The sequence below is a fragment of the Corvus moneduloides genome, chromosome 2, assembly GCF_009650955.1.
Source record: "Corvus moneduloides isolate bCorMon1 chromosome 2, bCorMon1.pri, whole genome shotgun sequence".
Lineage (NCBI taxonomy): Eukaryota > Metazoa > Chordata > Aves > Passeriformes > Corvidae > Corvus > Corvus moneduloides.
Window position 1 is genome coordinate 21,917,710 of NC_045477.1, and position 27,370 is coordinate 21,945,079.

General features: G+C 41.0%; 2 protein-coding genes across 6 annotated transcripts in view; one reads left to right on the forward strand and one right to left on the reverse strand.

Annotated features, from left to right (window-relative positions):
- The window catches only part of CMSS1 (cms1 ribosomal small subunit homolog), a 225,558-nt gene that overhangs the window by 143,342 nt on the left and 54,846 nt on the right, over nucleotides 1-27,370 (forward strand). The window lies entirely within an intron of this gene.
- FILIP1L (filamin A interacting protein 1 like) overlaps nucleotides 1-27,370 on the reverse strand; it is a 189,419-nt gene that overhangs the window by 140,684 nt on the left and 21,365 nt on the right. For all 4 annotated transcript variants that reach the window (XM_032098414.1, XM_032098413.1, XM_032098412.1 and 1 more), the window contains exon 2: nucleotides 6,981-7,123. The gene's annotated coding sequence lies outside the window, so the exon portion shown is untranslated. The remainder of the gene's footprint in view (nucleotides 1-6,980; nucleotides 7,124-27,370) is intronic.

Consider the following 27,370-nt stretch of genomic DNA (forward strand, 5'->3'; position numbering starts at 1 on the left):
TATTCCAAAGGTGTTGAGTTATAAAAGGTACATGCTTCTATGTATGAATGATAGTTTTGGCCAAATGCAACATTATGAAATGAGTATTAATGTAATGGATGATTAGATTTGTCACATTAATGACACAATGAATTCTAGCACACAGGCATTGTAAAGGGGAAGGTGGCTGGCGACAATGGAATGGACAGATTGACTTTGAAATGCTTGCAGTGAGAGCTGGAGAGGACCATTTTTGGTCATGATTTTTTTTCATTTAAATTTTAGATAATTATCTGAGAGAATAAATTGGCCCCACAAAATAAGTTATGACGAATCATAACTTAGGGAGGATAGAGAAAGGCATTATTCTGTAGCTACAAACAGGGTCCATCTGGCACTCAAGACCTGAAGAAAAGTTAAAAGTTGTACCTGTAGCCATGCATGGTGTTTGCATATCGTGTAGGAATGATCTATTTCAGCTGGTTGAGAAGCTCTGCATCTGCAGAGTGCTCATGGGTCATCACGTTCTAAGCACAAGCAGGCACCCATCCTCGTGTTCAGGCCTTGCTCTGCTCCTGCCAGGCAGAGGGGTGGGAAAGGCAGCCCGTGGGCCATGAGTGCATCACAGCAGTGACTGCTGTAAACATTTATGTCTGCTTCAGCCTGCACATGGGGAAGCAGGACATAACAGAAACCCAGCTACAATCTTGTTTACCCAGTCAGCATGTCTTAAGATATAAATATTTTTATTCTTTTTTCTTTTTTTTTCTTTTTTTTTTTCTTTTTTATATTTGTCAAGTGCATTTTGGGTTCAGTGGGAAATTTACAGTGTAATGTTTGGTAGCAGTTGTATATTTTGAGGATGGTGCCATGAGAAACAGGATGCCCAGGTCGTACCTTGTTTAAACGATCTTTCTCGGTTTTACTGCCATGCTTGACACCATGGGATACAAGTGCTTCCCAAGCCCTCTGACCTGCAGAGGCAAGGGCTCATAGGCACTCTGCCTTAAATTTCTTAGGGATGGAAGTTAGAGGCCTTTTGCTCTGTACCTTGGCAGAGTTTTCCCTGATACAGCAGGTTTTTTTGTTGCCTGGGTTCTGAGGTAGAATTCTTCAACCACCTTAAAAGTTGTTGGCAAAGTGACATTGAAGAAAATTGCATCAGGTACTGTGCTGAGGGATGACACAATATTAATGTGGTGACCTAAACTTAAAATCCTAAGGTGGAATAGGGTGGTGGCTGTGTAAGAAGCAAGTTAACCAACCAGTGTTGTTAAGTGCCTTTGTCCAGGACATACTGAGGGGCCAGTCAAGATCTTGTGGGTGCTGCTTTGCTAAGCACAGTTCCAATTTGAACAGGCCTTGTCCCAGAGGGCTTGTGAACAGTATCAATGGAAGGAAAAATGTGGGGAATGCGAAAGTAAAGGCAACTGTGCTACACATGTGAAATCAGATGAGTGTTAGGATTTTTGTTGTGTTAGTGGTGAAATAGCATGGAGAAGGAAAGGCTGTTTCAGTGAAGAGGAGGAAAACCAGAGGGAATGAAGCCAGAACAGAAAAGAGCAGAGCATGTGGTTAATGGAGCCAAGAATAAAATAATAAAAGAGGGTGCAGAGGTTAGAGGAGGCAGAGAAATACCATGTTTAAGGAAGGACTAAGGGTAAACCTAATGCTTGTACTACACTGTAGATTTTGAAGAGTGCATCCTGACCTGCACTCCTAAAATAGCTTCCTCTGAAATGTTTTATTGGAAAGGATGGATGCTGAACTGTCCAAAGGACAAGCAGAGCCTGCTGAAAGTCGTTGTGCCCATTTGATGAAAGCTTGAGCTTTGGCATGTTCAGTCACTGCATGGGTCTGGAAGCAGCTTTCCTTTTTCTTCCCAAGCTCAAATCCTTCACAATCAGAATTCCTATACTGCAGTCACACTGTTAAAAGAAAGCTGCAGACCTCATGTATTGTTCCTGTGTTGGCTGCAAGAAGAACTGGAAATTCCATAGACACCAATTTCACTGAGACTAGGAACCAACTACTGTCCTACAGTCTGTCCCGTGTCCCATGTTCCCCCTCACCCCTGGCTTTGGAGTCCAGCCCTTCACAGCTTTCTGTCTCTTCTGGGTTAGCTTGATCTTCACATAGGATGAGTCCCAAACTCTCCAGGTCCCTGTGTGCCTCCAAACAAGCCCTAGCCTAGGCCTGCATCCCTTCCCAACTTATCCCAGCCTAAGATACATCCTAAAAAAGGGGCTTTAGACCTTTTTGTCTCTGCCGAATGAAGGATTCCCTTGAATAGTCAAAAAAGTAGAAACCTTAGGGACAGAAAAGCAGCACTTGATGTGGACTTTTGATTCAGAAACAGTTGAATGTGTTTCTGTGTGTTCCTGGCACTGTTGCCTCCTAGTAGGATACTCAGAGGTCCTCCATTGTACGTGGGCAGCTTTGAAAGTGTGCGTGTAAGTATTTGCAAGGAATAGAGAAGGTAAGTTGTAAAAACCTGACGGCCACTAATATTGATGAGGGTGGGTGAATCTCAGGAAGAAATTTAAGGCTGTTTTAATCTTTTTTGTCCTGGTCTCCCCTCCCATTTTGGCACCCAGAATTTATAAAATGAACCAAGTTAGAGAATTAGAGTGTTTCGAGATTTTTTTTTTTTTTTTTTTTTTTTTTTTTTTTTTTTTTTTTTTTTTTGTGTGTGTGTGTCTGTGTGTAAATTGTGCTTCTTCTCTTAATATCCTGGAAAGACCATCTGCACAGCCTGTCCTGGTCTCCCACAGCTGTATTTCAGTTGAATAACAGCACCATACCATTTCAGCCTCCCAAACAGTTGTCCTTGCCAGTCTGTTGCACAAAATGGTGTTTTTCACCCTTCATCAGAGATGGAGACGTGTGTGTTGCAGCACTACAATAAATAGTAAGACAGTTTGTTTTCTTAACCTTTGTCTATCTGTATTTCAAAACTCACAATTTATCTAGTAACTTCATCAGGAGCCTGGGATGTTTCTAAGGCAGTGTAAGCAGAGATACCACATAACTGAGTTGGTTGGGAGAGCGTGACTAATGGATATGAGAAGATCCACCATGACTGGGGTTTTAACTCCCAGATTTCCAATGGGAACTTTGTGAACTGAAAGCTGCCATCACCTTCCAGGCTGTGTCCTTGCCCTTGGTGTGCTGGGACCTCTCTGACTCAGGGCTCAGCACACACCCCACTATGTCCTCTTCCAAGCAGCTCCTGGTTTTCCTCCCTCAGCTGTATGCCTGCTTCAGCTCAGGTGCTTCTGTCCCACAGTGACAAACACAGCAAAGAGCTGCAGTGCAGGTCTGTAATTGGGGATATCTGTTAAATCTTTGCAGAGGAACAAACTGCAGATTTAAAGTACAGAAGTGAATTACAATGGGTGCTATGACAGAACACATTTTTACTTTTGCTTTCATTAGCCCCGAATGGATTTAGTAATGTTTCTTTTCTGTTTTTATTTTGATGGTTCTTTTTTTACCTTGTCTATGCAAGAATACTACATTCTATGAATATATAAATTCAGCCTACAAAGCTGAACATGCGCATATATCAGCGGTGGGAGAGTTGGGCTTTTTTGAGTTGGATGTGTGAATTGGGTTTAAAGTATCCAGTCTTCTGGTCTTGAAGACATTTGGGATGGGATTCTTTCTTCCTCTGTGCATATTCTGTTCAGCAGGTTGACAGTCTGATATTGATTAGGGCTTTTACATGCAACAGGAATAGAGCTAATAAGAAAATAATGAGTTTTGTATTTGTGTGCTGTGCTGCTCCCTACTGAATTGTCTGACTACCAAATACATTAACGAGTTAACAACTGAGAGGTGTTCTCCTGGAAGGGCGCTGATGGAGCCTGGTAGTTTTACAGCTGAAGAGCAGGGGTTTAGAACCACCTGTGCCAGCATAAGAAATTTCTCTCTCTATTCTTATCATAAACTATGGTAAGAATTATCATAAATTATCATAAATTAGTTATGCTAAGGTGATACTCAGCAGAAGGCAACTAGCAGTGAGCCCAGCTGGGTCTTTAGATGGTTAATGTCAGGGTAAAGAGGAGGAAAGGTGATCTTCCAGTTTGTGCTGCATGTTCCAGGGGCCCTTTCTGTGCAGCAAACAATCCCATGGTCATAGTTGACTGTCAGTAATTGACCATATTTGGATTCTCAAAACAAAATGTTTAGTTCAGCTAAACAATGTTTAGTTCAGCTTTGAATAGCAAACAGTTCCTTATGGAGCTTAATTGCTTTGTTTACATGCAGCTAGTTAACTTATCATGTGGCAAGAACAATAGGCTGAGTGCCTCGCTTAACCCTTGATCAGAATGAGATAAAACACGGAAGACAGTGAGGCTGTATTTCTTAAACAGACCACAGGTCAGATGCAGCCTCCTTGGCTGGTTGTCTCATAGAAAACCTGCTGCCTGGCATACCCTTTGTCTCTACAGCAGCTGTGTGACTTTGCTGTGTTCTCGCTGTCTGATCTTCAGCTAAAAGCAAGTGGTGTTTCCTGGGTCTCTCTATTTCACATGGAGCAGGCACCTTCCTGAGAGCAGTGTGACTCACTGACCATTCCTGGCACGGTGCATGCAGTGAACATCAGACCATCACACGAGGCTTTGACCTCAGGTTACCCCACAGCTTAACCTGGACCGTGCCCAGTTTGCAACAGAGGCAGCTGGCTTTTCTTCTCCCTATAAGGAGGCAGGGCAGGTCCTTGGGGAAGCCTGAGCCTTGATTTCTCAACCAGCCACACCTGTCTTGTGGGTTGAGGAGCAAAATGGAGCTTACTTCAGTTAAGCCAGATCTCTGCCAGTCATGCCTGTTACTGACAGGAGACCTTTCACAAGGGTGCTTCAACCATGCCAGAGCACTTTTCTTGTTGTCACGCAGTCCTCCAACCACAGGCAGTACCCCGTGATCCAGCATGACAGGAGTGTGTGACCCAACACGTGCTTTCCCTGCCCAGAAGCTGAGAAGTTCATTATCAGGTCTGCCAGACTAATAGAGACAAAAGAAATTTTTTGTTTGGGACTGCAGCTCTCACACCCTCAAGGAATCCCTTTCGTCTTGGGGGAGCGTGGAGCTCACGCCAGCTCTCCCTGCATAACTGAGTTTTCCTGAGCTCTGAGCAGAGAGGACATTCCAGAGATTTTTATCTGTTTGCTTCTCCATTTCACTGGTGGCTTTTCCCCTCATAACATCTGAATTAAAGTCAGAAAGTTTGCTGAGAAAGACTCCTAGTTTGTTCCGCAGGTAGTTTCTTTTGGCAGAAGGGAATTCTCCATCACACCTGCTTGTACCAAAGGAGAAAGGTAGATGTTCTCCATTAATTTGCCTAAAGTTAAGTAAGCTTCAGCCTTGTGACTAGCAGACACAGGGATACCAGCTGTGTGAGCCTTGCTGCCAACCCTGCAAACTGGAGAACAAGTTGCTAACATCTCTTATTTTGTAAATCTGTATGCAACTGGGAATGAGAGGCCTTTGAAAATATGCACAGAAAGTTTAAGTGCAGGAGAGGAACCTGCAAACCAAAAAGCTTCTTTATCTTACTTTTTCCATGAGTGATTTATTAACTGGCACAGTTGTGTGCTCAAATCTTATGTACAGTTTACAATTGTCACTTGCACTTGAAGGGGTGTAAATGGAGTCTGATATCCTTAATAGCAGTCTATCTCCACAGCTGTTCCTCTTCCCTCTGTAGGCAATCTCTCACTTCCAGAGGTGATGCAAGGCAGAAATATTTCCTATTTGTGTATGTTTGTGGTACAGGAGAACCAAATCATGCAAATAACTCAACAAGACCACAATGACAGAGGTATTCTAGAGAATACTACAAGTTATCATTACCTTCCCAAGCCTTTACACTATGAAAATAAACTTTAAAAGTCTACTGAAGATTTAAGCATTAAGAGCCCTTTCCCTTACACCACTACCTAAATATAATAGGAGCTGCTTCTAGAGCTGGAGGCCTCCTCAGTAAGACTACCACTTGTTTTGAGCTTATACAAGCATTTACAGCTACCATATAAACTGAAAGGTTAGCATGTCTGCTCTTGCCTTGTCATTCTTCCGCTTGTGTAACACAGAGCCCAGTAGTAATCACAAAAAAAGAAAACCTTCAGAAATATGTGTTTGAGGAGGAAAACTCCACACAAGGATCAATTACATTCCTCACAAGAATTCAACATTTGAGTCAGGGGTTCCCAGAGACTGATCTGGAAAGCTGCTAAGTATGTGACCCTCAGGAAAATTTTCAAATTGTGGCTGTTCTACACTGTCCTGCTGATTTTTTTTTTTTTTTTTTTTTGGTCATGCAACCCCTATCCTGATGTCCCACCCATTAGGTTGCCCTCCATGAACAAAACTGTGGGAACTCCTGAATTCATCATCCAAGAAAACCTTTATTTTGGAGTACAGACTGAAAAAGATAATCTATTTTGTCAAGTGTTTCCCCACCTCTGTAAACATGCAGTCTCCTCGTCCGGATGATCTCATGCATATATTCATCAAAGTTCTTACTTTGCTTTGAGACGACATTTGCAGCAAAACAGTAATATATGCAATATAAAAAGGTTTTGAGTGAGATCCAGTACAAGCATCTCATGGTGAAATCATTCTTAGTATTATTTAACAGCTACCTGGTGTCTGATCCAGAGAAACTGGTCACAACTACACCTTCCTTTAGATACTTAAGTGAATGGCACATGTGAGCCTTGGATGTTATGTGAATGTAGGGCAAGGAGGACACGGATCATAATTTGTCTCTCACATTGTCAAGCACATTCCTCCTCCATTTTTTTTGACAGTGGATTGTTGATAGAGTGATAGCTGCTGAACAGGTACGAGCTTATCAGCACTCCTTACCAAGGAGACCTTGTGTGGAAACTCTCACCTCTCTCACTGGAAGTAGAGGGAAGGAAAACTGGAAGTCTCTGGCTTAAGGAAAACCATTTGGTACTATAGAAGTTAAGTGAAGATCAGCTAACCTGCTGGAGCATCACAGGCTGGAGACCTGAATGTTCTGGCAGATGCCGTCATTTTGGCAACGGAGCAGGTGGCAGTCCTGCAAAGTCCTCATGGTCTTTATCACGTAGTAGGAAGTGGCATTGCTGCCCTGGATGCAAACATCCTAAAAAAGAGGTGATTAGTCAGTGACTCCGCAGAAATAGATGGTTGGGCGCAGTTGATACCACAAGTATTGGAGTGCAAGGTCACAATACGAGTAGAAGGAGTACCGGTGTTCCCAGTGACAGATGTAATACTTACCAACGATTGTCTTACAAAACAAAAAACCCCAACACCAAACCCAGCAGCCTTACAGGGTCATTGCTTTTCAGCTTTCAAAACTCTTCTGGCGAGTTTTTGTAAATGGGTGGTCTAAAACTTACCAGGTTGATTAAATATCTGCTCTGTCTCCTGTCACCTTGGAAACAGGGAATGCCTACGGTGAAAACGATCTGAAGGATTCAGGATGGAAATTCAGATGTCCATGTACAACAGACTTCTGCGCCTTTTTTATTGCTCAAATCAATGATACGAGAGTCCACAGCAAGGTCTGCATTTCCAGCTGTGTGCACAGTGTAACAAGTGAGGTGGCTTATGGCAGGCAACACTTCATGGTAAATGCTGCATTGGAACTAGGAGCGCCCATGTGTCTACTGCTGAAAGTAGGGAAAAACCTTACTTCCACACTCCATAATGCAGAGCATGCACCCAAGCAGTTTTAGCTCCTTATTTACTGTAGCCAGTTTATTGTGGGCCACGGTAACTATCTGTTATATGTCTGTTCTTGCTTGCATCCCTGGGAGATAATGAGATTGTGTAGCGGTTATATTGACAGCAGGATTTCTTTCCCAAATTCCTTTGCTTCTGTTCTGTTCTTCATGCAGCCCACTGAAATAATCTCTTCCTATACTGCAGAGTTTTTCCAAGAGGTTTTTCTTTTTTGTTGGGTACATCCATAGAAAACAAGGAATTCTACCTTGCAGTTTTGTTCCCTCAAAACATCAGTCTACATCCACCCATTGAAGTCATCTTACTTTTGTCCCTAATCTGTCTTAATATCTCCAGGCAACTGAGAAACTGGCCTTTCATCTATCTTGAACTCTTGAGAATTGCTCAACAGTTGCACAAAATTGTTTTTCCTCCTCCTGCTGTGAAGATCGTACAAAATTAGGAGTGTATAATGGGCCAGGCTTTTCCCATTTGCCAGGGACTGTGATCTCGTGGCCTAAAGATGGAGAGATGTTCCTTGCTGTGCTTGTCATGGAGGCCTGAGAGTCCTTTGCTCCTTTAGGCATTTTAGGGTTCTCAGTGTCTTACAGGGACTTTATTTCCCACCTTTTCTGACACTTAACTCTGTGTGGCCAGGTAAATATTATGGGATCTGCACAGCCAAAGAGTACAAAGAGACAAAGAAATGGAGCTAACATTAGGCATGATTTTCTTGCTCCTTTGTCAGAGGCCCTTATGGATTTAACAGTTTGTGGTAACTAAAATGTTGCCCTTCTAATCCTATTTTTTCACTGAATATTTCAAGAGAGATGCTAGGATTACCACCTTGGGTTTGGTTTGGGGATTATAGTCTCAATGCTTGCGATTACCATAAAGTAGGATCCTCAACTTCAGTTCAGTGCTTTATGTCCTCTTATACTGGAAATTAAGTTATGCTAATTTAAATGTCTGCCTCCGGTGTCTTTCTGAGATGCATAGCTTGGTTTCAAAGATAAATGCTTGCCATTTTGGGACAGACTGTGTGCTAGGTTTAAGTTCACTTAGCAAAGCTTTTTTCATTGGAGCAGCTCATGTAACTTGTTAGCATGCAAGAAGTTATTAAGCTTTCACTTCCTCCACTCCCATTTCCTGTTTGGATGTTAAAAGGAAGCCCTGACTGCTAATTTGTGATTAGCCAGCAACCCAGAGTGAACTTAATCCTGTGAGTTTGTGTAGTGCTTGCCTATGCAGACATGGCCTCACTCAAGAGTGGGTCTGCTGCAGCTCACGTTTCATGGGGAGAGGTGTAAACAATCGGCTCTTCTTTCCGTGGATGCATAGCCTGCCTTCTGAGAACAGAGGCAATGCCCGGCCTGCCAGAGCTTGGGAGGTGACACTAAAACGTTGGATGCTGCCGGAGAGAAGGGACACGTGAGGGTGTTTTTCCAGTCTTGCTTGCCCAGGAGGTGGCACTGTGCAATAGTGGGATTTTTACCTGCAGCGTTTGTCGTGTGACCCGACTGTGGTTGTTTGAGACATGACAGATGAGTGAAGTTCCTTAGTCGGTGAAAACAGGGTGACTTGTACTTCTTTTAGGATGCCTCAGCTCCCTCCTGTGGGAAATGCATCGTACTATCTGCTTTGCACTCCTGTGTTAGAAAACTGACCTTCGTACTGGTTGTGCAGTCAGGATCAGAACTGGGTTTGTGGGTGAAATTGTTCTGGCCATGGAATAAATGGTGTTGTCTTTGGAGCACCTTTAATTCCAAGTCTTTTGTGCAAGTCCTTTGTGTCCCCCTTGATATTTCCCAGACCTACTGACAAAGCAGCGAAAACAAAGAGGTATATACATGTAGTATGTGCTAGAAAATTAGAAAGCTTTGAGGATTCTCCGTGGGATCTCTGTCCTGCATGCATTGTGCTATGCTCCTGTTAGAGTACTGGTTGCTCTAGTTCAGTGCTTGTATGTAAAACACGCAGAGCTTTTTTTAAGGGATCTGTGACCCCACCTGCAAGTGCCTGACCTGATTTGTGCTGCCAAGTGCAGGCCAACACAGCTGACATAAATCTAGAAAATCTTCCAGGTCTTCCATTTTTATAAAGGTGATAAACTGAGACCATTTTCATTTCCCTCTCCAGTAACAGCCTGAGATTAGGAGCACATACAGATCTGTCGGTAATTCTGATCTTGGAATGGATATACTACTTTACAAAGTCTTAGGCAAGCTTATTAACTTTCTTATTTTAATTCTCAAAAAGGTGAAAAGGGGTAATGCTTTCTAAATACAGGAACATATTTGTAACACAGCCTAGCAAATATGTTCGCAATATACCTTGGAGCTAGAAATGTTACATGAATGCTAAATACTTTTGTTATTATTAATCGAATTGTAAGTGGCCTATACATCTGTAACAAAGGCCTCTTAGCAAACACGTCCTTTGAAATAGCCTGACCCTTTCCACTTTTTCAGAGACATTAATAGTTTCCTGGCTCAGTGTTTTAGGAAATGTCGTCATAGTCTGGAGGAACCAATAAAAACATAACTCACCTATTTTGTCTGATCATTTTACGCCAGGATATTTGAAGCTGGAAGCTGTGGAGGGGTAGGAGGGGACTGCTTCATTTGTGTGGGTGGAAGATGTAGAGATTTTAATACTGCTTTAGTGTAACTTTACGTAGTAGGACTCTACGACTGTGTGAAAAATAGTATTTTTTGAGTTCATAGACAGAGGCTCTAGATAGTTTTTGTAACTAACAATTTTTCCCCCTTCCTATGCCATTTATTGCTTCAGTGCCTGGTGAAAGGAATGATATCTTTGGGGAAGAGTATTCTGTTGGTTTTAGGCTTACATTGTCCTCTAATAAAGGAGTAATAGCTCTTAAGAAACAGCAGTGCCTTAAAACAATTGTTGGTAGCTGATTATGGCAATATTGGTGGGACAATAGCTTATTTGGTATGGTCAAAGCAGACCATTTCCTACAGGCAGAAAATGCAATTACTTAAATTAAGGAACTATTACTGTATGAAATCTCAATACAAAGCATCGTTCCATGACATTGTGAAAAGCAAACCATGAGTGTCTGCAGCAGGCATCCGGTGACACTTCGTTCTCCATTATAAATGCCAACATTTACAGTGGGCCAAGCCCCGCCATCCTTCCATGGTTTTGATTCTCTCTTTTTCGAGGCAAAGCTTCGAGCAAGTGTGTTAGTCCTGACTGTGATCTCTTGGCTGGGGAGAGCAGACATGTATTGCAGTTTTTCCCCTACTATGGTGGTGTCTGCTGCAGCCTTCACACAGCCCCTCAGAGGTAACATCTCTGTTACTGTTAATTTATGCTTGGCTGCATGGAGCTGGGAAAGACAGTTCTGACCCCATTTATCCTCTGTCTCTTCCCAGAGCTGACCAATCCTCTGTCCTCCAGAGAGGACCAAAGTTTTTGCCCGTTTTTGGGAAGTCGTGCTCTGTGTTTTCTCTTCTGTGTTCCATCAGGGTTGGAGACCAGTGTAATGTTTGTCAGCAGTCTAGGGAAGCTGAAGGATAACACTTACTTCATCCTGCATAGCTATCTTTACAGAATGAGCTGCAGCACCAAGAGAGACAGCCACAACCACTGCAAGCTACACCATAATGTATTATGTGGACTCTTCTCCTCACCTGTCCCCCAAAATAGAAAAATCAAGCATGATTTTTTTTCAGCTTCTGCTATAGCCTCAAATGGAGGTATGTGCAGCTATCAGAGGTTCACTAAGAGTTAAAACCATGTTCAGGCTGCGGTTCAGGATCTGCAAACACCCACAAAAATGTGCTTCAGGATTTCAGAAAGATGCAAAAGGAGGACATGGGTACCAAGATACCCTGATTGGAGTCCAGTCCAAAGGAGAAATTGCTTCTGATCTACTGCATTTGTGTTTTATGATTCCAACAAGGTGTTATCTCAAGACTTATACAAGAAGCTAACAAATAAACCCCACAAATGAACCTTTTTGTTAACTCTTGCCAGACATCTGCCCTTTATGTTTTTGGAGGCTTTTCTCTCCACCTTTCCATTTAATGTGCTGAATGGTGGTTCTTTTTTTTTTCCCACCCAAGCTGAGTGTGCATCAGCCCTGTGGCAAAGAGACTGTGTCCTGTTACCTTCCACTCATGACAGCCACTAGAAGATGTTGCCTCAACAGAGGTGTCCCCTTTGTACCTGTCAGTATGGCTTATCGTTTTTTGTGTCTATTTTAGCAGGTCAGGCCTAGACTTGTTACTGTGAACTATGCCATGAGATAGCCCTTTAAAATTCCTTCTTAAACTGGAGCTGGATCTCTGTGTGGAAGTGTCCCTGGAGTGTCAGTATCCCCGAACACTTGGTGATACCAGGGTTGTTGCTTTGTCCCAGAACACAACATGCAATCAACAGCCAAACTGTTTGCTCAGTTTTTTTCCTTCCCCCTCTCAGGCTCAGTTTAGAGGCATAGAAAGGCACAAAGTTAATTTCTAGGCATAGGGCAGCAACATGGGATACACATCATAAAGTCACCCCAAGACACTGAGGCAATTTCTTTCACAAGTAACACCCTTGGAGACCTGAAGAAATGTGCATTGAATGGAATGTGTAGGTGAAGGGGTGAGTACAACATTATGCCTGTTGTTGCTTGTCCCCATGACAAATTCAGAACAAAGGGCCCATGTCAGATGCTCCTACCAGCTACTCGGGGGCTTCAGAATAGACAAGTCTCTCTTTCTGATTGCTATCTTCCATGCTTGGGTTTCATCTCAGTCATCAGGGACTTCTCCTGATGGGAGAAGTGTAGCTTTTTCTCTCCTCCCCGTTTCTTGGGTTTTGAGGGTCTAGGAAAGGCAGAGCTCTTCTCAGTTACATCCTTAGTTCAGTCATTTGCAAATGGGAACTTCTTAATTTTAGTTGGTGTGTGGTTAAACTGTAGTGAGCTGTATCCATTCTGAAATAAACACCTCTCTCATCCAGCAGAGGAAGTGTGACCTCAGGAGGAACCTGATTTAAAAACAAGACTATCATTTTAATCCTCAGCTTACGCCCCTTTCCCCTCAGGGCTTTGTGATGATAGCTGGAACTTCTTCATTGACTGTAGGATTTTTTTCAATAAACAGTGAAATTCTCCTGAACCAGAAACTATCCAATCCTACCCAAAGAGATTTAGTGAAAGTGAAACTGCAGAGAAGATGAAGGCAAATTATTTCTTACATTTTTCTCTTATTCCTGTGTCCTACCATACGACTTGGCCATAGCAGTCATGTGAAAATATGTAACCTGTTTTGTAAAGCTGAATACCCTGCGGTCTCTGTGTTTATAGCAGATACAAGGAAAAGGTTTTGTCTTCAGGCATGTCTGTGCAGGGCCTAGAACACTTTTGGCTCTACATAAGATACAATAATAATAAGGCCAAAACCTCTCTGCCAGCTAGTGAAATGAAAATGCTGTACTTCACAGTTATGTCATTGGAGAATTATATTTCATTAGAGCTGATATTAAAAACCCTGATGTCAGTTGTGAAATGTGGCTGACTTCAAATTTGCAAAACACATAGGAAATTTTTTCGTAATGTGTTGTCACTTTAGAAGTCTGGCAGTCCTTTAGGTTCACTTATAAAAGTTTAAGCTCTCAGAAGGGGAAAACCCCAAGGCTATTTCCCCTAAGCTTTATAAGCTTTGCTTTTACTAGCAAATGCCATTTTTATAAAGTATATGCAAGTAATGTTCTGGATGCTTCAAAGAGCAGCAGCTCTTAGGACTTTCAGGTTGAAGAACTGGATTAAGTAGTCATGAGAAGTAAGTTATTCTAGATGTTTAAATGGGGGCTCTTAGAAAGTCAGTGAACAGGGTAGAGAATAGCAGTCCAAACTGTTTCTGGTTATTAAATGCAAGAACACGCCTGTTGTTTTGTCGTTTTCCCTTCCCATTTGGTGGCTCACAGGCTTGTGTTACTGGGAAGGACTGTGTGCACAGCAGTTGTATTGAGTTGGTTCCAACAGGTCACTGAGCTGCAGAACAGTTTCCACATTCGTTTTCACAAATTTATGAAGTACTTGTAAATCAGACTTTTGTCTTAGTCACAGTAAAGACATGAGGGGTATATGTCAGTATATGTATTAGCTCTTATTTTTGCTTGCTAGACAATATTTAAATGTCCAGTGCAGTATGTAAGATTGTTTCTGCTACAGTTACATTTCTTGTAGGAGATGGTAGATGATACTTGATTCTAGGCAGGATTTTCTGGTTTTGTTTTTTGCTCAGATGTGGAGAACTTGTGGACACACATACATTGTCATTTGCTAATAGAAAAATATATTATGGTTAAAAAAGCAAATCCAAACTGTTTGTGGCTTGAAAATATGAAAATTACTAGTTGTGTGTCCCTTTCTGCTTGGATACATCCAACTCTGCACTGTTCTCCTTATTGAATACTACGCTGGGCAGTAGCCATTGTCTGCTACATCCACTCAGAAGCTGTGTTGGTGCTGTACCACCAAATAAGACTGACAGTGGCACAGTTCACATTTGGGGGCTTTTTCCCTACACACTGATTATAATCTCCTTTCTCCGCATTGATTTTACACCAGATTTTTAGAAGTTTACTATTTTCAGGACTTCTCTCTTTCTTTTGAAATCTGCCAGCAGTGATAAGGGGCAATATCTTATAGACAATTGTAAAACATCCTGTGCAAGATTTTCTTTAGGAAGGCATCTCCAATCAACCTGGTACAACCTTTCTTACAGGTCTATCCAATTATGTATAGCATTTCTTAAAAATTCGCTGCAGTTAATGGCATTAAAGTGGTGAATCTTAGTAATGTGAAAGCTGTTCAGTGGACAGACAGGGCTGAAATGCCAGTTAATCTCTGGCTGGACAGAGGCAGCTGTTCCTTTTTGAATTTGTCAGCCTACTTGTGTGAGCAGGTCATTGTCTCTTTGGTGAGACAAAGGAGCGGGATGCCTTTGTGTAAGGGTTAGATCAGCCTGTGGGATCAGGGTCTGGTTAAGGGAGTTTGTTTTTATCAGCACATTTTGAAGCAAGTGGAAACTGGATGGCTTGGATTAGGAAAAGTCCCTGAAGTGTGCATATGTTCAGCTTGTTGGCTTCATGTACTTGGGGACTGTGAAATCAGTGACAAAACCACCTTTTTTTTTTCCTTTCTTATCTGTTTCTGGGGCTTTTTTTGTTGTTGTTTTGTTTTGGTTTTTTTCTTGTTGATTTTTTAAAAATTTTGGTAAAAGTAGTAAAGGCATTGAAACACTTTCTGGAAACAGAGAACATTCCCAGCTTTTATGGATATGTGGTCAGCCAGCTCTTGCTCATTCCCTTATAAGCAATATTCTTAACGGGAAGAAGTTGCTACTATTTCAGGTCAGTGTGTGTGTTTTCTGTTACAGTTGCCATGGCACTGGTAAGACAGATATGTTCTGTAGTTGTTTGTCTTGTTATTAAGATGTGAATTTTATTTTCAGCACTGTATTTGCAGCATAATAGCATGTGCAGTAGTTTTCCATACCTCACCAAAGTTGCCCGTGTTGGAGTTACTGCACTCTATTTTTTCTTGTTTGTCATATAGTCTGTTTTACCTGCCCACCTTTGGTGCACTAGAGTCAGTAGCTCCCATATACAGCCTTTGAATTTTGGGTATTCTATAGCCTGATGGGTACTTAAGGTTAGAGACATTATGTCATGGTTGCAATCTTACATAAACACAAACCAGAAAGCCTAATCTAGTAGTTTTTTATACAGCTCAATATACTTGGCTGAGCTACAGCTTATCTTCTAAGGAGGCGCCCAATACTGATTTAAAGACTTCAGGTGATGGAGAGTCTAACCAAGATTAACTGTAAGTTATAGCTACTAAATTTTACTGAGCTGTGTCAGTGTTTAAAAATGTAGCTTTACTTAAAGTACAGCAAAACAACAGCAGCAGCAGCCACAGCCAAAATCTACCATCTCTCCTTTGTTTTCCTTGTGTTTGCTAGTGAGATTTTTTTAGTGTGACTTCCAATCACACTGATTGGAATCAAATGTTGCGGTACTCCAGCTTTTACTTTTTGCTATTACAGAAATAATTCTAGGTGAGTCCGTAGGGTTTTCAAAGTAAGTGTCACGATTTGAAGTGTGTTGGCATAACTAGAAATGAGTCAAGCCCAGGACACACTGACACTGGCGTTGAGCCCCAGTTTTTCCCTGCTACGGGTTCTTGTTGCTTTGATGACACCTGTCGTTGGTTCCCTGAGAATCAGCTTTACTGACTGACATGAGTCTGTTTGTCATACAGGAAACTGGAGTGAGGTGTCTGCAAGTGTCACAAGGCTGTCTTACTGTTACCCCTACACGTGGCATTCGGGTGGAATATAGTATTGAAGAAAGCCAGAATTTTTGTGTTGCTGTGTTGTGGTTAGCCAGATCAAGTAAACCTGTTTTGTCTTTGCATCTCTTTGGCCTTGCCTTTTTGGTTTGTTTTATTTGTTTGCTTGTGGGGGTTTTCTTTAGGTTTCTTTTGTTTGTTTTTTAAAATATCTGAAAATATGGATCAGCTTTGGAGCAAATAGTGAAAGGGAAGAAGCTACCAAAACAAACTTGACTGATGCTAAGTCGTGAGAGAGGAGTAGACCTGTTCATCAAGTTTATTAGCAGCGCATGCAAGACAAATGTAGAAGCATTTTCTGCTGTTGCAGAATGCTGGGTTTGAGAATAACAAAAATTCAACCTTTTCAGTTACACCAGTGACACAGCCAGAGGCTGGTTCACAGGTGGCACCACTTGTATATCTTTTTCACAGGGTGTCTATAATTTAATCAGGGAGAGGGCTACACAAAACACCCACCTGTCTGCTTAGTTAAATTTGCTCCTTGTTGGACATTGTTTAGGGGGTTCTGAATTAAAAATAGTTAAAAATGCTATTGCTGCTTTCCACTGTTTTTTTACCTCGCTGAACTGAAGTCATCCCTTAGTAGATACAAGGGCAAAGAAATGCTTTGCCAACTAAAGCTATTTACTGAAGAGGGAGCTCATGTTTTCTGTCACACCTGTTTGCATCAGTATGCCCTCATGGGTTGTTTTCTTTTAAGGTTCCATGAGATGAACAGAAGAGACTGGTTTTCCTATATATGTATACACGAGTTAAGTTTCTAAACTTGAGACATTGGTTTTCTGAACATCAATATGGTCAGCTGTCATTCAAGTTAGTAGAAACTTGACTAAGAATTGACCCAAACTCAAGTTACAGGGACAGCAGGTGGGTTGGTATCCTCTTTTTGGGTGAGTCATTTCTCGTCACAGAGGTAATCTGAAGAGTATTGCCATTGTTTTGTCCCTAATTCATATGCAGTTCATAAGCCAGTTTTTGTACCCGGTAAGAACATGTGGTGTTGAACCATTTTAAGTTTGCCAGGATTTGGGGTTTATTACTGCTGTAAAAGGCTTTCATAACAGCCCTCTTTCAGTTGGTTTTCTGTATTTATTTTATGCTTATTATTTTGAAATTAGTATGCATCACTGCCATTTCCTGACAAATTATGAAACAGGCTTTCAATTAATCAGTATTCTATTTCTGTTGAGAGGGATCCTTCTTAATTGTTTTCATTTTCTTTTCTTGGCATATACATCTTCATTCCATGGTACATATTTATATTAAGTGGTATAAAAACCAAGAACTTGACTTCTTCAAGGCATATGTTACAAACAGGCTGTAACAACAGAGTGTAAATCAATGCAATTATCTGCTGGCAATTTAGAGGTTAAGTAAGTTTCCAGTTTAAGAAACAAGGTGGGAAGGTTGTCTGAAGACACTTGGGGTTGTGTCCTTCCAGGAGCCACAGGTCAGCAGAGCACTCACTGTCCCATGGGATAACCAGGTGCCCCCTGTACCTGGGGCTTACACAGTTCAGTGCTGCTGCTGCTTTTTGCTATGTACGACTCAGTGTCCCTCTATTCCCAAAAGTTGCCTTCCAAACTGTACCTCAAACTAAACATCTTGCTTGATCCTAATGCTATAGAAGGCATTTAGGACTGTGATGTAACTTTTTGACAGAATCTGTAGTCAATGGTGGAAGCCAAAAGAGCATCAGAATGAAAAATGTTTTGGCTCCTTAACTTAAATGCTAATGTTAACTCAGCTGAGCTCCCAGCTTCCCATTTGGCAAAAGACAGATTACATAAGCAGCAGTAATTTTCCCCAAGCTTGGAAAGAATTGGTCGAAATGCTTAGCAACTCCCCACAAGTGCACCGGGCTGCTGCCTGCAGTGCTCGGTCAGAAAGCAAAAATACCTTCTGGCAGGAATGTGGTCAGCCAGGCCAGCTCTACCTGCGTGGGCCAGGGAGGCCTGTCTGCTGTGCTGGCCACCATTCCTCCTCTTCTCCCAAGGGGATGTGCTGGACTAGCTGAAAGCATCCCATGTGCCAAAGCCAGCTTGGGAGCTCTGCGTTGGGCCAGCCTGAAGGCACCCATGGTTAGGGTGAATGTTGAATGGGGTTTATGGAGTTCTTTGCCTGATAGTAAACTAACAGTTTTAAAAAATCACAGACAAATGCTCAATGCATCTCCTTCTAAAAAGAGAGGGACTGACTTTGGAAAATTCACCTTTGCATTTGTTTGTAATTTATTTGCATACTCTCCGTGAGGATTGTTTAGTCTGATCTCAGTGCCTCTGTTTGTGCTTCTAATACAGATGCCTTTCCTTCTTCCTCTAAATTATACCAAATGCTCAGTAGGAAGAGCAGATATTCACCAATTACAGAAAAATAAATTAATTTAAAAGAAATCTGGGGGTGGGGCAGGGCATTTTAGTTGCAAGGTCAGTCTTGCACGGGACAATCTGCTACATTTTGTGAGCACAGACAAAGGCATTCAGGGGATCCCAACTGGTACCCTGTGCTGGGCTCCTCCCAGGCCATCACTGGGGCCATCAGCCCACCAGAGTCCCACCTCCACAGGCCCAGAGGAGCACAGGAGCACAACAACAGGCAGAAAACTTAACTAAAGACACAAAGGAAGGGACACCACGTCTTGAGTCCTTTCCAGGATTGTCTGAGGAGAGCCTCAGCCCCAGGGTCCAGATCTGAAACCCATCAAGATGAGTCAGTGCAAGAACACTTTTTGCACGTATCTGGAAATCTGTGTGACAGTCTGTGCCAGCAGCTGGAGTGGGCTCGTTTGTCTGGGTGTGTGTATAAATATACACATACATGCATAATAAGGACACATCTATACATATCAAACAGACATATTGTGACTAGCAGACCCCTTCTGTTCAGGCGAGGAGGGGCTGTGTGTTCCTTACTGAGAACACATTTTCAGCCTTGCTGCTGGTTGCACCTGGGAGCGTAGGGCTGTGCAACCTCAGTTCTTCTGACAGCATTGTCAGATCAGGCCTATTCCAGGTATTCTCCTAATGGGAGACACCTAAAATCAAGTAGATCAGGAACATGCAAGCTGAAATTTTTTAGAAACTGGTAACCATGTGTGGTTTTAAACTTTGTACGGTACCAGGTGAGCAGCAAGAGCTTGAGCTAGTGGCATGGATAGGCAGTGAAGGAAATGATACGGCCAAACTGACTTTTTTGAGCATTGACAAGCAGTAACATCCAATTGTGCTTCCTTGAAGCCTTTTCACTCTCCTGTGAAAGGATGGCCTTTAGTAACCTTTTCATGCCCCTGTGCCTTAGCGTTTTGACTGTTTCTCATAATGCTGTAATCAGTGTCCAAAATACTTGGATAAGAGGATTAGTAACACTACAGCACAGCTTTCATCTCTTGATGGACATGATCAAAAATTCATTGCAAAAGATGCAAATAAAATCTGACCATAAATTCCAAAGTTTGTTTAAAAAAAAATCTTTAAAAAATGTGATGCTTATTTTACAGCTGGATGCTATCACCTCTTTCATTTATCATTGGTCAGTTTGGCTTGTTAGAATTTGCCTAGTGGCTAGGTTTTATTCACCACTGCTCTTGCAAAACCATCTGTTAATCACAGTTACTTTCCTTTGAATTTTAAAATCTTGCTTGTTTGGATAACCCATATGTCATACATTTTTAAAAGTTAAAATTAAAAGCAATTCCCTTGCCCCAAAACAGGTTTCTAGCTTGACTTTTCCTCCGTTTGAAAAGCTTGTGGCAGTTCAATTAGGAAAAAGATGGAAGAAACAGACCTGTGTGGAGAAAATAAAACTAATTGCTCAGGTATCACCAAAGGGGAAATCTGATGAGGCAGATACAATCTAAACTGGGATTTGAACAAGCTAGCAGCTGCAGAAGATGGATCAGTTTCTATGTTTTATTGCAAATAAATGGCCAAGGCTGAAGTTTTATGTCTTTAGCAGAAGACAACAGCCTGAAGAGCTCAATGGAGGAGGTAATATGGAAGAAGAACGGCTTTCATCCTTGCTTTAGGAGGAGGAAGCAGTAAATCTGCAGCATTGATTTTAGTGCCATATGAGGTGAATTCACCCATGCTTGCTTGCTGAGATCACATGAGATGACTAAGTATGTTTTATGATAACACACGCTTTTGAGGGCTTTGTGTAAGCTCCTATATAAGAATCCTTTAGTGCATGTCTGTCTGTTTAATACTATCCTATCAGGTGCTGAAGTTACATTTGCCTCCTACTTTTGAAAGGTTTTGATGTTGGATTGCCTGGAATTTGTGAGCCATGACCTCTGGAAAAGTGTTATTTTGAAGCCTGTTTTTACATTGATACTAAAACCATTAAATTTGGTAACTGCAGCAGCATTTGTTTTTATTCTAGCAATGGAAGCTGGATTTAGAACATTGTTTTTATAGCAATTAAGAAACCCTTTGAGGAGGAGCCCTACAACATCTTATTTAGAGGGTTAACTCCTTATTATGTTAGTCAGCTCTCATCTCTGGTGATTATGTGGGTTTTGGATTAGCACAGTTGCTCCCAACACCTTCTGGCTGTGGAAGGTCTAAGTGCAGAGTGAGGACTCATCTAATGATAGTGCCCACTGCTCCTTCACTGCTTCTTACAGAAATCTGTGCACTTGGATTTTTTCAAAGGATAATATGGCATGTGTGTGCTTTATCCTAATTTTATACATGGTTAGCTGGATTTATGTTTTAGTCTTTTCTGGTCATCTTTTCCCAGCTTGCCTGCATAATTAAGAATTGACTTGAAACACTTCTGCGCTTCAGTTACCACTGACCAGTACCAAAATTAAACCATGCAGTACATCTCATTGGGGAAAACTGACTTTTGTTTTTTCATATTCTACCTGAAGTGTTTTGCCTTCAGTGTGTTAAAATATGAGAAATAATAAACCCAGTAATGGTCAGTTGGTTTGTTTGTAGTGTACAATTGATATTAGTTGTCTCTCCACAAAACAGACGCAGCTTGACTGACTTTGAAATAAATTATCCCAGTTTTCAGGGCCAGTAACCAAAATCAGGGAATTCTGTTTTCTTCTGGAAAAGCCGTAGAAAGAAACATCTTAATGAAACAGCTAAATTAAATATTAGCATCTTTTGGAAACGAATAACTGTCCAAAATATGCAATAAAATCTGCAGTTATGGTTACAAGATTATCTAACTAACTTTCATTTATATTTTGCAGAAGCATATAAGGCCTGTTGAGGCAAGTACAGCCATGTGCAGAAATTTAGGAACTTATTTAATTTCCTGTTCGAGTTTCTTGTTTTGGTCGCTTTGATTTTGGCGGGGGTTTGGGTCTGTTTTTTTAAAAAAGCTTGTTAAATATCAGTATTTTCTCTGAGGAGTTAAGAAATAATGTTCAAGTTATACATTAAGATCTAAAATGCTACTTTACCTTTGTTGGGGCAAAGATTGACTTACCTATTTAGAGGAAAAACTATCCAACTGATCACAGAATTTGTGAATTCACTTTCTTTGAGAGAAGTTTGCTGTATGTGATGGATTTTATATGTGGTGTGTTGTTTCATGATGCTAAGATCTGCTTGTAAATTACCAAGAGTGTGGGAAGGTGGAATGCTTTGTAAGAAATACCAACGGATGTGAAATTTTAATTTTGGAGGAAAAGTTTCAACATTAGGTGCTGCGAAAATATAGCAAAAAGCTTTGCCTTAGTATATATATTGAGGAAGTCTAATATCAGATTTCTTCTGTGTTTTTTAATAGATAAGTGTCTGTGACTAGAAAGTAAGTTATGAATTCCACAAAATCAGTAGGAAGTTTTCCATCGAATTCCGTGTGAGTAAGATTTGGTTTATGGTGTTTATGGCACTCAGGCTGGCTTCCTTTCTTAGTCACACTGGTGAAGCTCAAAACCGTTTGCTGGTCGCTGCTTGTAATCCACAGCAGTGGGTTACTGTACAGAAAAACCCTCCAAATAGATGAAGCATTTAATAAGGAAAGCTTTGGAAAGATTGGCTCTGCTGGGGGCCAGTCTCAGGCCATCTCATCAGACAAAGAAAGGCGAGGCATTCCTTAACATAGCACAGCAATACAGAGAACTTCATTGATCAAAACCAGCTTTTCAAGCTTCAACCAGGAATTGCTTAAGCATAAGTACAAAATATGCTTCAAATTTGTCTGCTTTTCCTTTTTTTGTGGATCAGCAGTGAAGCGTTAGTTCAGATGTTTCTAGGAAGACCCAGCTTTATTTCAGATGTTTGTTGTGAGTCTGCACTGTCCATTTGGACAGGTCTCTGTGGGCAGAAGTAGCTGGAGCTTCTCTCATTGTGGAAGTGTTCCAAGTTGGTCCAACACAAAGCCCTTTCCAACCTGAATGATTCCATGATTCTTTGACATTTTGTCAACTTGATAGCCAAAGCAAGCCAAGTGGTTAATAATTCATCCCTTCAATTTTTGGCATTAACTAAGAGAATGGAATTGATAGACACATTAATTATTCTGTTACATTCTTTCCAAGAGAAAAATTCCCAAATTACGGTAATTTCATGGAAGTATTGCAGCAATGCTTTTTAATCAGACATCTTAATGGCAAGAGGATGAAAATTATTATCCGTATTGGGAATGCATAACAGACCACCAAACATCAAGAAATATCCATAATAGGAATTTTGGTTTATAGTTTTTTTAGTTTGAAGCCAAGGGATCTAACAATCCTGTTACACAACATACTTACGCACTTTGCTAAGTTTTGATCATTAGACTCCCCATGGAATTTGAAAGAAAGGAAATAAAAAGCCCCTGACACTAGTTTTGTTGACCCTCTTCCAACCTGCTAACAGCTCTTGTGATATTTTTATTGTTTAGGGAAAAAAATATAAAATTTTTCTTGCAAGAGCATGGGATCCCAGCTATTCTGCAAAAGATAAAAATCCTGAATATTTTATAGGATGTGAATTTCCAGGGCTAGAGGCTGTGAAATTTGCAGTCTAGTTTCTGAAACACAGCTTCAGACAGTTGCCAGTGAAATACTTTTAAGAAATGTGCTTTACCTAGAGCTGTAAGTGAATCTCACAAGGCTCTAAATAACCTGTGTCATAGAGTCCCTGTGGTTACATGTGAGAATACTTCGTAATGCTGTGGTCAGTCTGCTACATGACTGGCAGAGCTTCAGAAATACAGTGCTCTGGAAAATCACATTAAATATTTTCCCATGCTTCAGTTGACTCTTAAAAGTCTTCTAAAACACAAAAGAAATTGTTAGTCAGTGCAAGGACATGTAATGGATCTAACTGCTGTATTGCTTCATTTTTCACATTTATTGTATTTAGCCATAACCATATGTATTGGCACTATTTGAAGACTTCAGTCAGGATTTCTTTGCACTAAGAGAAAAATTCCTGTTTAAGTCTAAGGCACAGTAAAGATCCCCAGTAGGCTAGCTGAGCTAATAAGGTTGAGGTGTGAGAGAGTTGTGAATGATCAGGATCATTCATAAAGGATGGGAAAAGTTGGCAGATGCAGGATGAGAGACTAAGGGAAAAACAAGAGCCGGTTTTATATTAGATTACACAGTGATGCAGAGTGGTACAATTACAGATGTTAGACCTTCTTTTACTACTTTTGGGGTTTTCCTCCCATGTCTTCATCATCCTTCCTAACAGAATGGATGGCAATTTACTTCCTTTACAGTATCACTGTTTCATCCTGGAGCCTTTTACCTGGATAAACCAACTAAGATGTTGCAGTAGAAAAAGGTTCATGAAATACCACATAATTAGAGTTTTTGAAACATAAGTGAGACATTTGCCTGCCTGGCTCTGAATGTACTTGCCTGCCTGCATGACCTAAAAGTCCTGACACGGTGATGCAAGATGTTTCCAGCCTACAATTTATTTAGGTAAGTGCTACTTCTTTAGGAAGGCAATTTATTGGTTTTGTGTGACAAGCAGGTCAGAGCTGTGTACTGTCTTAGACACAGTGAGCTGTGTCTCTTTGCCACCTCTGAATGAAAGATAGAAAAACCCACCACATCAACCTGTAGGCTTTTTTGCCCCACCTTGTTTCTTCATGGCTGACAGAGGTGGTGGATCTCTACAGCTGTTGCCAAGGAGTGATCAGAGGGTGTTACCATGAGCCAGCTGTGAAGAGCTCCTCTTTACATGTAAAGTCAAGTCAGTCTGCAAACTTCACCATCTGTTTTTACTGCAAAGGCATCTTAAGGAGCTGGAGTTCAAAGGCAAGTTAAAAGTAGAGTGAAACAGCCCTGTTACAAGTAAACGTTAGCAATACACAAGATTGTTTTAGACTATGTGAATATATTTTTCCTCATTTGTACTTTGAATGAAATAACTATTCAAACGAGGTTTGGCCTCGAAATTAAGTGGTTAGACAAAACCCATCAAACTATATACATCCTTGTCTCTTTTAAGACAAACATCCATTTTTCTGTGTTTTTATGTAGAATGTGCTTTAAACTGCTTGCTACATTTCTGTGGGATTTTAATTTGGTTGGGATTAAATTTTTCAGATGGAGGGACTGTCTTACTCCTCTGAATTAAACATTGCATAACAAAACTGAGCTGCTCAGGGCTTGTGCACTGAGTAATAGCTGTACTGTTGCTTTGTTCCTACATAATTATACACACTTTCTTTGCCAGTGGCTATAGAAAAGTTTCATCCATTTATTTAAATTTCATCTTTGAGATGTCTCATATTCCTAATGACTGCATGATTTGTAACTCCACATTCCTCACCACCATGCCAATAAAAGAAGTGTTATTTCTGTTTTGGGATGAAACTGTTGCTTCCAAATGGTTTTATACAGACCCCCCACATATATCAAAAGAGCTGAAGGAATTCTTTAGACAATCAAGGGTAGGATCTAAAGAATTTCCTTTTGATTTAAAAATGTGTGCCCATTTTCCATCAGTTCCTTTTACTGGACTGTACAAACAGAGCTGAAAACTGGGGGGAGCTATTGAACCGCTCACTATCTATGCTGAAGTTATTAAAAAAATCCAAACCCGTAAGTTATTTGGAGGAGGAACTACAGAACAGAGTATAATGTGCCAGATTATTATAGGTGGGTACTTGGGAGTGTTGTAAATACAGAATGTTGGATTCGTATTAAGGGTCACCCAAGACGGAAAGCTGCTGGCGTTCCACCCCTTAGTGTCCCTGTGCATGGAGAGTCCTGCTGGCACTCTTGATCCCTGACAATATAAAAACAATACATCACTGGCCATGTAAGATCAGCTCATCACAGGAATTTGTCCTAATAGGCTGGCTAATCTTTTAAATTTGGTTAATCAAACAACTGCAACTCTGAACTGTGTTTGGTAGGGAAAAAGCATATTCTCTGTAAAGTGTATCCTAGAGAACACAGAAGAGACTAATTGCTCCATTTTCTATCCATACGTGGGGATAACAGTGTTTCCTTAGTCTCAAGCATTGACTGTGCTCAGTAGTGCTTGGTGATTAACTTCTGTGGGGAACAGACAGTAGAGGGCCTTGGGATCCTTACCTGAAAATGCATAATTTTGAGCTATTTTGCATCTGGAGGGAAGAAAGTTCCAAATTTTGAGGTCAACTGTATTAACAAACCTCTGCAGATATATTTTTAGTTCACTGAACGAAAGTGAGATTTGGCTGGTGAAGAATGTGTTTCCTTCTGCTAAGCGTGTTAGCTGATACTTTATTACAGAATGAAGTGTTTTCTTTCCCATTTTTCTTGCAACTGGCAAAGTGTAAAACTTCCAGTTTGCACTTGGCCTTTAGAGAAGACATTCCCCTTCTTTCTCCTCATATTTCTGTATGTAGCTTGTCAGTAGCTTTTACGGTATTGTGGAAAAGTCACTGTTACTGTGAAGAAATGGAAAAATTGCTAATTCTTGTATAGATTCAAAGTGGCAGATGTTTGCTATTGTCTTCTCAAGAATGAAATTTAATTGCTACATGCTACTAGACTTTAGGATCGTCAAGGGAACATTATCTCACTATAAAAATAATTAAAACCTTCTTTCAGGATAATGTACATGTGGCTAATATAAATGTTGGCCACAGGCATTGCATCTGGGGATCTTATGATTTAAGGTATTTCTTGAGTGCCACGTTGTGATCTCACGTCTGTGGGTATAATTCCATTGACTTCAGTTGAAATTGTTCTGTTCTCATCTGTGAGATCACAGTTCCTGCAACCTAATTCCTAGTATTTTTATCATGTTCTATGCACGTCTCTTAGGACATGGGAACATGTAATGGAGCAACTTTTGAGTACATTGAATTTTCACAATGGTGCTTTGAGCTGGTTTTACTTCAGTTATATGTAGAATCATAAAGCCAGGGGGCCAGAGCAGCAAGTGGACTTGGGATTCCCTGGAGTATGTGTCTATTCTCCTGCAGAACCTAGTGTAAATGTTTGTGCTTTCTAATGTGTGGTCTCAAAGCCGAGAGGTTCTCTGTGCTCTGGTGGTGTACCTGTCACTTGAGATTCATGTGTCCTAGCTGCTTTTGGATAGAATTCCATATTTTTATGAATCAGGTGCTTCCAGCACCAGGATAATACCCAGATATCAGTATAGTACAGCCTGGCTACATCAAGGGAATGGTTTTTTATTATATGGGTGTGAGACTTCGGTTGCATTAGATGGAATTGACCAAAAGCTGTTTTTCTTCTTTCCGTGATCCTAAAAAGTACAATTTTTTGGTACTGCAAAAAACTAAGGGGTTTTTTTGCCAAAAACTAGTGTCTGTTGTGAAAGACTGAGTAGAGGCATGGCCAGTTTTGTAGAACTGTGATTGATAAGTACATTAAAAAGTGCATTCAACTCTGAGTTGCTGACGTTATATAAGCACTGAGTATTGTACTTTAAAAATTATTTCTTCCTTAGTTGTTAATTTGCCTCTAAGGGAAGAAAATAAAAATGTTGAGCTCAGAGTATTGAGTATTCAGTATTCCTCAAGTGCCCAGAACAAATTGCAACATACTGGGGTGGGGAATGTGTGGGGGAGAAATATTTAGGGGACATCACTGTAAACCTGTTTAACCCAAGCAAAAGTCTTTTCCTTGAAATAATTGCTCTGTGATGTTCTCCTGGTATCATTGTTCTGGTTTGACTTGATCTCAAGACCAGGTTGATGGCAGGGGACCAAAAGATCAATACAGGATGTGTACTGTTTGCAGGGCAGTCCACATCAGCTTGTCAGGGAGTATATGAATGGAGAACAATGCCAGCTGCCTTCATCTATGGGACCTAATGCTGCAGCTCAAGCAGCTGAGCTGCCTGTGATTGAAGGCCT